The 9,791-nt window shown below is 44.3% G+C and overlaps 1 protein-coding gene across 3 annotated transcripts in view; it reads left to right on the top strand.

Moving 5' to 3' along the window:
* Nucleotides 1-9,791, top strand: part of zfpm1 (zinc finger protein, FOG family member 1) — a 119,644-nt gene that overhangs the window by 94,005 nt on the left and 15,848 nt on the right. The gene's annotated exons all lie outside the window — the stretch shown is intronic.

Here is a 9,791-nt window from a genome sequence, read left to right as displayed (position 1 = left end):
TGACAAATCTGATATTATATCTCCTCTCCTCCTGATTGGATCCTGCTTTAATTAACTGATAGTGCGTGTGCATGTGATTGGACCCAAGTTGCAGGATTGTTGTGAAATGTTCAGCTCAGATGGAGTGAGAGCGAAGGAGTGACGGTGCTAACGTGTACGCAAAGCTAGAGCTTGTTGCATCGGTTGCATCCTCCAACGTGAAGTCTCCACAGGACAGACTGCACTTACAACATTGTCCCTATTGTCCTCCCTCCGTCAGCAGCACCCAGCAGCTCAACCCCACCCCAATCCTGTCTTTCGTGGAAAGGCAGCCTGAAGGCACGATCCTGGAAGGAGCAGAGTAGGGGAGTTCAAAGCGTTATCACGCGCCGAACGTCTTTTCATCATGTTTTAGAAACAAGCGTTCGCACTAATCCCCCAATAATCTCTCCAGGAGAACTGGGGCGATAAGGCGCGCCACCCACGGCTTTTCAAACACTTTTTGGGTAGTCTCTTCTCACTCCCTATCTCTCCTCCCCTCTACCTCCTCTACTCTCCTCTCCACTTCCTCCTTCCCTCGCTCCCCTGGAAGGACGAGTGAAGGTGATCACCGTCTCCTCCTTATTCTCTCTGGAGCTGTTTTCTTCTTCCTTTTTTTTTTTGCGTTGACTCCGAGCCGGTTTGTTTACATCCAGATTTTGATCTTTTTTTATCTGGACTCATCAACAGTGTTTCTCTGCCTGTGTTTCTCTCTCTCCTCCGCCCATCAAATTAGAATGTTAATTAAAATGGTGCTCCTTCAGAAGATGACAAATCAATGATTACGGCGAGTGTTGAGATACCTTCTGCGGCAATACGTAAGGAACGTTCTGATAGGAACCAGAGAGCAGGGCAAGCGTTTCTATCTTTAAAGGTACAGTCAAATAAAAAGAGACATCCACACACTGTCCCTGTGTTTATTATAAATATTATAAATGAAATATCAAATCCCCTCTACATTTTTCCTGTAAAATGATGAAATGATGATTTCAGGCAACATAACTTCTCCCATCATATCAAACCACACTCATGGTTGTAACAGCTCGCAGCCATGTGAAATGGTAAATGGATGTACTTGTATAGACTTTTCTAGTCTTCCGACCACTCAAAGCACTTAAACACTACATGTCATCATTCACCCATTCATACACTGATGACAGGTGCTACCATGCAATAATATGGGTTGCAGGTGTTTGTTTGAATATCATTTGGCAAAAGCTTTGTTTACACTGCTAAAAGTGTGTGTTTGGAATTTAATTTCTTCCTCTTTCTTCACATTCAGTTGTTACAGTGCAGGTGAGGGATACGTGGGTGGAAGCCACAATGGCAGAGCCAAGGGGTAGCAGGTGGTGGCCATGGCTGTGCCACGCACAGCACCGCCGCATGGGGCACTTGTTCTCTTGCACTTTTGACATGTTTGAATGGAGACATTTTAAACTGGGGGGTTCTGCATGTGCATAACGTCGTCCCAGATGTCTGAATGCAGGGTGGTTTCAGGCTGGTTGTCATAAAACGTGCCAAGACTTGATTATTGTTCCGATTTTGGAATAACAGCGCACACTTTCAGACTATATTTCCTCAAAGACATTGCTGGTGTTGTATAATTTGTTCATACTTGTAAGCTGGCTCATCGTCACACTGCTTTGACTTACTGGGACATTGGAAGAGAATGGAACGATTTGTATTGTTATTGGTAACAGCTGTGCTTTTCCTACTATGACAAGTTAGCATGTCTGCTGTGGAAAAGCCCATTGCTTAGGGTTGTACTCATGAGCTCGATAGTCCTGCAGCAGTCACTGTTGACTGACTGAATGCAAGCCAATGCAAGAGAGTGACCCAAAATATCGACTATTTAGTCTCACAAAAAATGCCAAACTGGACAAGACAGCGTCTTCTCTCTGCGACCACAAAGTGAATACTGGGAAGTAAACACTCAAGTATCACTAAGAGACATGATACAGTTAACTCAATATCCACTTTGGACCGATCCAGTTTAACTTGACGTGTCATATTTCCTTATGCCATTATGGATCACTGCAGCTCATTGGCCATGGTTGTGATTTAATGATTTCAACTGTTGTTTGCCTTATATCTGTAATGATGATATGATGGAACACTATGAATTAGTAAGATGGTGTCCCACATAGTGAAACCAATAAAGCAACATCCTTATTATATACAGTACTGTATAAATATAACTTGTGACAAGGGTTATTTCACTGTATCCAGACACCATCTGCACCCAGCTAGCTGCTATAGTAGTGTAGGAGTGGGACACTAGGACCCAGAGGAGATCCTAGCAGTGGGGCACTATAGGCCAACATCCAAAGAAGGTAGCCAGCCTCCTGTGTGCTGCTGCTGAATCTAGTTTAGCTTCAAAATGATGGCCTGACACATTTTTGTGACTCTTCTTAGCGTGTTCTTAGCTAGCTCCTCACTATTGACCGCCTAGCCATGGCCCTTGATCACACAGATAACACATAAAGAGATGCTCAAGTGGAGCTATTTCTGACTATATCTGTTTCTGATGGACGTATCGGAGATTCAGAGTTTTGTATTGATTTGTATCAGTCAATCTTTACGCCCCTATTTTTCATCAGTTCATTCAAAGATTTTATTCAATCCCTAGATTGAATAAAATTTCCCATTTGAAGATGTCACATTACAGAAGTTAAGGATGCTCTGACTTCCATCTCGCTGGGACTACTGCAGCGTTTTTGGGCAAAACCCAAACCACCCCTTGAGTGATGGACGTATTGCCTCAAAATGTTGACCCTGTGCATCATGGCCTTGAGGAGAGCTAGCTTCTATCTGCGGTGATTGAATCAGTGTGCTCCACATAGGCTACCTGTCGTATGACTTGCCCACATCATGACAGCAGCTGTCTGTGTCTCAGTCCGTCAACCGGGCCCTGACAGAAGAGCCTATCACCCCGAGAGAGAGAGAGAGAGAGAGAGGGAGAGAGGGAGAGAGGAGGGATGATTGGAGAGAGGGGAGAGAAAACCGCCAAATAAGATAAAATACTGATAGACAGAAACGCAGCCAGCCAGGCCAGGGAGGAAGAGGAACAAAAGAGGCCCAAAGAGAAAGGCGGGAAGGGTCCGTCGACTAAAACAAAACATGAGAGACAAAAGGAAATATGAGAGAAAAAGAGACCTGGAAGAGAGGCGAGGCGAATGTGGAAGAGGAGGGTTAAATGAGACGGAGGGAGGAGGTGTTCATCACTCAGAGGCAATGACTGGCTGGTATCTGCATCTCCCTGTCATCTGCACCGGCTTCTGCAGGGTGGAGGAGGAAGGAAAGAGGAGGAGGAGGAGGAGGAGGTGTAAGAGACGAGAAGAGGAGAGGGAAAACCTCTATCCTCTCTATCTCTGAGCCTCATCTCCGGCAGTTCAGGAGCCTGCTTTCCAAGAGTGCCTCATTTTCAAATCTCTTATCTCGGCCCCCGTTTTAAGTATCGCAGTTTTATATTTTTACATGTCATTTGCATGCAGCTCATCAAACCTGGCTCCCTCTAGTTTTTTCTCCTTCTTTTTCTGCTTCTCGGAGGTGTGCGCCTACATGAGCTCACAGTACGCTGCTGAGCGCCAAAAGCATGTAATATACAGTGTAAAGAAGTATCCTGCGTCTCTGTTGCATGTTTGAGAAATGCTTTGCGTGAGTGCAACGGAGGTTCCGTGTGTGTGTGTGTGTGTGTTTGTATGAGAAAGGCAGGATGAGAGTAGGTTTCTGATTGTTATCTGCCTTCCTTTTCTTCTTTGTATTTGTGGAGGATTCACACAGTGACCTCTTTGTTTGGGACAGTGAGTACACCCCTCCAACCCCCTGGATCGGGAAAGAAACCATTTCCTGTAGCCGAGAAATAGAACGAGAGACAGAGAGGGAAAAGAGGGAGAGATAGGACGGAGGGAAGGAGGGGCAGGCAGACAGAAGGGTAGGAATGAGAGTTGGGAGAGGAAGAGAATCAGAGATTAAGAAAGAAAGGAAGAGGTGTGTAAGAGGAAGGAGGCGGTGCAGGAGAGACAGTGAAAGAGGAGAAGGGAGGAAGAAGGTGAATTGGATGATTGAATGAATGGTTTTGTGAGAGGAGTGAATGAATGAGCGATGGTTGAAAAGGTCAAGCGAGGAGCAGGGGGGCTTATTAAATTCTCAGAGAGAGGAGCACAACCGTGAACTGTAAGTCTCTATGCTGCAGTTATGTTTTCACTCTTCAGATATTATATGAGTACTGTTGAAGAGAAGAGTGCTGGACATGGACGTATCACTGGAGGTCCTATATCCGCCCCTACAGTTGTAGCTATGCTGCACCAGTGGTGGGAGAGGGCTTTGCTGTTATTGATTCATCTTAATATCATAATATGTTTTGGGCATATTTTGACCATTATTCCAAAACTCAAACATATTCAGTTTGTTGCGAAATCATTTGCTGTTAATCGACTAGTCGGCTGATACATCAGCACGGTCGATGACATCGTGCTGATGTTTTAAACTTTCACTTTAAGTCATGGCCAAACCGTCTGCTCTTAAGATCCCAGCTCCTGTAGCACTGAACACTCTCTGCTGTAGGTTCTGGAGCGATACACTTCTAATCTCTGAAGACATCTACCTCTTCTCCTCACTGGTAGTAAACCAGTTTGGACAAAAGCCAAGTGGATGTAAAGACACAGTGTGCTGTGTCTGTCCGTGTTAGCCATCAGGTAACGAGAAGAAGAGAGGAACACGTTTCTTTGAGGCCTGGATGTTTGTTAACCAGGAGAAACTGACTCACTACATACTCAACATGAAACGTTAGCGATCCTAAACATGTTTTTATCTTTAAAGTATTGATAAAGATGTACTATCAGTTGAGTGAACCAACCAATAAGGCTGGACATATCGACTGACTGGATTGTATCAGAGAATTAAAAAACGATCAAGTACTGAAAGTTGGCATTAAATGTCCGGTCTGGTTGGTAATCATATTCTTTCATATCATAGACTGTATTTAATTCAGGCAAAGTTCTTGTAAGGCTGCACGGGTTAAGACAACATGTGATGTTTGAGAAATGGGTCTTCATTTTTTAGGGTTAATGTGGACTGCTAATGTCGAGCAGATAGAAAAAGAAAACAATAGAATATAGAAACTGGTAAAATGCTTGTAGAGCATAAGCACGCCATGTCGTAGTATCCCTGCTGTCACTGACCTGACAGCAGGGATACTACGGCATTTACACCACGTCATGCTCCTGATGAGCAGGTGGACCCTTGGTGGCCTCTGCCAGTGTGTGAATACGCTGGATGCTGGTTTGTGTAGTAAAGCGCGTTGAGTGGTCGCTGAGACGAGAGGAGGCGATATATAAACCAGGCCTAATCTTCTGATAGAAGGCCAAACTGTAGTATCACTGTCATGAGCCTGCACTAACATGGACTATTGACTTTACATTTAATGACCGCCACACTGTAACAGAGCAGTGTACACCATCATGTGAAACAGTGCACACCTCGGAGACAAAGATGTGCTTCATGTACCAGTTGTGATTTGCATATACAAACACACTTATTCCCCAGTGGTGGCAGTAAAACTGTGGCCGTTGACAGCTGTGCAGAGAAATCTTAATCTGCTCTTCTGCAGGGTAGTGTGGTGGTGGTGGTGGTGGTGGGGGGGGACTCAGTATATACAGTATATATATATATATATATGTATAAAATATTTTCTCCCCTTTAATTCAAGTCCGTATATAGCACAAGGCGATGTGAGATGGGGTTAGATGTTGGGGTTAGTTCAAGGAAAGTTCTCTGCTTCCCGTCCCCATCACCGCCATCATCATCATCATCATCATCATCCTCACCCCCCAGAGAGAGAGAGAGAGAGAGAGAGAGAGGGCGAGAGGGTGAGCGAAGAGCCAGTCTGATACTGAACGAGGGAATGGAGGAAGAAAATGAAGAAATGAAATCAGCCTGGCATCATTTGCATTCAAGTTTTATCGGTGTTGAGGAGGGCGTTTTTGGGCCTGATAAGGAGAGGGCGTCGCAGGCTGCGCTGGAGGTGGAGGGGGGTTGGTGGAGAGGTGTGTGTGTGTGTGTGTGTGTGTGTGTGTGTGTGTGTGTGTGTGAGTGTGTGTGTGTATGAATGTTTTAAAATGTGAACTGACTTTGGCAAAAGAAGGTGGCTCTGGAGTTCAGTCGGTGTCTGTTTGCACTAGCGCACACATGCATGGATGTTACAGCATGTATAGTGAGGACAGGCATTATGTGTGTGTGTGTGTTGGGGGGGGGGGGGGTTGGTGGGAGCGGGGGGTTAATATCAGACCAAATAATTAGATTCGCTATCATCTCGGCGGCAGCAGTGCGGGGATCAGGCAGATTAAAGCCGGGCTCGGGGCTGGTTAATATTCATGAGGGGACCGGGGTCCGGGCGAGGGGCTTAGACTGCTGCTCAAAGACTCTCCTCCGGCTGATGGGGCTTAAGGCAGCACTCTCAACTGAGATGGAGCTCTGCCGGGGAGGCCTGCCAGCCCACTGATAGATGGAGGGTTGGGTGGATAGTTAGGGTGAGACAAGAGGAAGAGAGGGGGACAAGGCCTTGCATCTACGTGGATCAGAATATCTTTAATTGATCACATTGTTTTTATGAAATGCCAGGAATCTGACAGCTCTGGTCGATCCCTCTGGTACTCCATCTTTCTTTTCTTTCTCAATCCATACAGTCCTGACACTTCCAGTATAGTCTCCAAGCAGCGCTAATCATCTCCTTAGACTCTTTGTAAAGAGGAAACACTCACACGACATCAATGCCTCTCCATGACTGTATTTTAAATATCGTTTCAAAACGGTACCTGACTTTTTATACCCAAACTTTTCTGACGCCTAATTTGTGTCATACAAAGATGAGCCCCTTTTAAGATCCTAGGCAAGTGAATCCCAGAAGGTAGAGCGGGTCGTCCCTCAATCAGAGGATCCTCCAGTCCGTGTCCATGTGTCCTTGGGGCGAGACACTTCACCCCAAATTGCTTCTGAAAGCTGTGCCTGTGGTGTGTGAATGGGTGAATGACATGGAGTGTAAAAGCGCTTTGAGTGGTCGAGAGACTAGAAGGGCACAAACTCCTGCTCAATGCATCAGTGATACATATAGAACTATGTTTGGTAAATGGACTTGCATTTCAAAGAGGGACCTCTTGAGCCAGAGTGAAAACCCAAATGAGATGTCCTGCATTCTAGAGACATTTCTAATCAAATAATATGCAAACAGGCATAAAAACCCAACCAGACATTGTGTGTGAGCTTTGACATACTGTAACCTTATTCTCTACTGTATGGACACAAGTTCAGCAGCCAGCTTCCCTGTTCGATAGAGGAGACATTCGTGCTGAGCTGCTCTCTGTGGGTCAGGGCCCAGTCAGTGAGGCCTCTCATTATTGATGGGGGTGTGGCCAGTCCCAGCACTGAACACAACTCCCGTTTGAATCAATGTGCTTGAGTTGAGTCTCTTGTGTCTCGTGTCTTTGGTGGTGCACACAGGTTGGCTCTTTGTGACTGTCGGCTGTTCAGTCAATGAGATCGGCGTCAGACCAAGAGAAGTGAAAAGGGCTTTTGATACCATCCGATAGCCTCTCCCCCCACATCTTTGGCATCTGCGTTCTCTACTGGCCTGGCTAATCACACACACACACACACACACACACACACACACACACTCAAAGTGTGGTCTGGCCCTGTGCCGCTCTGATTCTCATCATCTCATTTGTAGCTGTGTTGTGTGTGTATTGGTGGCTGTAGAGCAGCACGCTTTTCTTGTTGCAGGTTGACATAGAAGATGATCTAATATGGTAATCGGGGGTTATGTTGTACGACCTGCAGCATCGGATTGACAGTTGATCCGTGTCTCCTTGAAGTCCAGCTTTGGTCATATTGAAGACCTGCTGTTTGAATGTCCAATAGGTTTCCAAGTGATTTCACCTACATGTACAGCATGTACATGTAGGTGCTTATATTTACACTCTACTGTGGTTCCTGCTCTGCTTCCTGAGTCCCAATGAGTCCACAGGCCCTCAGTCCCTCTGGCTTCCTGTCCTTCATGTGATGCTGATGGACTCTCTGCTGGAGGGTCTTGTTCATGAGGATTAGAAAGGTTTCTGGACTGACGTTAAAATCATTTTGAATGTGACAGTTTTGTTATTCTCTATAAAACGTTTAGCTGCCACATCTCACTGCAATGATTTCTCTGTTCAGACTTCAGATATGAAAAAAGAGCATTGATGATGTTACATAACTATGGATCAATAACTTTCCCAAACATACCGTGGGTTGTGTTTCTTCAGTCCCAGAGGACAGTAAGAATCTGACTCCAGCGCAATAAAAATGTAGCTGAGGCCAGAAGGAAGTGGACAACATTGACTTTTAATGAAAGTGGTATTAATTGTCAAATATGAAAATATGTCTGACACTCGTTACTTCATATTTGTCCAGAACAAGGCTGTGGGTGAGTGTTTCTCATTTCTCCTGCTCTGTATATGTGTGTGTGTGTGTGTGTGTGTGTGTGTGTGTGTGTGTGTGTGTGTGTTTGCCCTATCATGGTGAATTCCAAAGCCGTGGCCGTGATGAATTAGTCTGAAACAAATTAGCAGTACTTACAGCTCAGACGGCTCCAGCATTGGGTTACAAATTAAAACAAAAGAAGCCGTATCTGCACATCAGCGCTAGTTCCCCATGAAATCCAATACGCTCTGCCTCCATCTACAGACTGAGAGGCTTCCTTCGCTCTGTCCTTCCCCTCTCTCCCCGAGCTGTCCCACAGACAGTGTCCATCCTCTGCAGGTATTTAAAGACTGGACTCCGTAAAGTATCATGCGTGTGATCACACTCCATCCCAGGCAGATATCATCACATGATAGAATGTGTTGGCCTCGTTCTGCTCTTATTGTTCATAACATGTGTTGGGAGGTTTGGCTGTTTCCGGACCATACCGATGCTTTTACACTTTTTCTGAACAGTTTTGTTTTTTGACCTTTTTATAGCCGACAAATGTGAACTTGAACAGTTGGACACACCTTGTGAGCGATGTTGCCCTTTAAAACTGTTTCATTTGAATATGTTTTTAGAGTCCTGAAGAGGTAAAACACAAACCAAACAATTCTTTTTTCTTCCTTCCTGATCTTTGTGTTCCGAAGCTGAAATTGGGAAACACACATTTACACACATTCATATTATACAGAAATGAATGGAAACCAATGGCTGCTTTGAATCACTGATACAATCATATAAATGTATGTTTGTATGAACTACTGCAGCCACAAGCCACTGCTGACACGTCTGTTCCTGCATCTAATGTAGATACACTTCTATTAATAACATGAACATCTAATGTAGATGCACTTCTATTAATAACATGAACATCTAATGTAGATGCACTTCTATTAATAACATGAACATCTAATGTAGATGCACTTCTATTAATAACATGAACATCTAATGTAGATACACTTCTATTAATAACATGAACATCTAATGTAGATGCACTTCTATTAATAACATGAACATCTAATGTAGATACACTTCTATTAATAACATGAACATCTAATGTAGATGCACTTCTATTAATAACATGAACATCTAATGTAGATGCACTTCTATTAATAACATGAACATCTAATGTAGATGCACTTCTATTAATAACATGAACATCTAATGTAGATACACTTCTATTAATAACATGAACATCTAATGTAGATGCACTTCTATTAATAACATGAACATCTAATGTAGATACACTTCTATTAATAACATGAACATCTAAT

This window comes from Anarhichas minor, unplaced genomic scaffold (genome assembly GCF_050575085.1).
Source record: "Anarhichas minor isolate MPS153535 unplaced genomic scaffold, ASM5057508v1 ptg000005l, whole genome shotgun sequence".
NCBI classification, from domain to species: Eukaryota; Metazoa; Chordata; class Actinopteri; order Perciformes; family Anarhichadidae; genus Anarhichas; species Anarhichas minor.
This window is presented reverse-complemented; position numbering and strand designations above follow the sequence as displayed.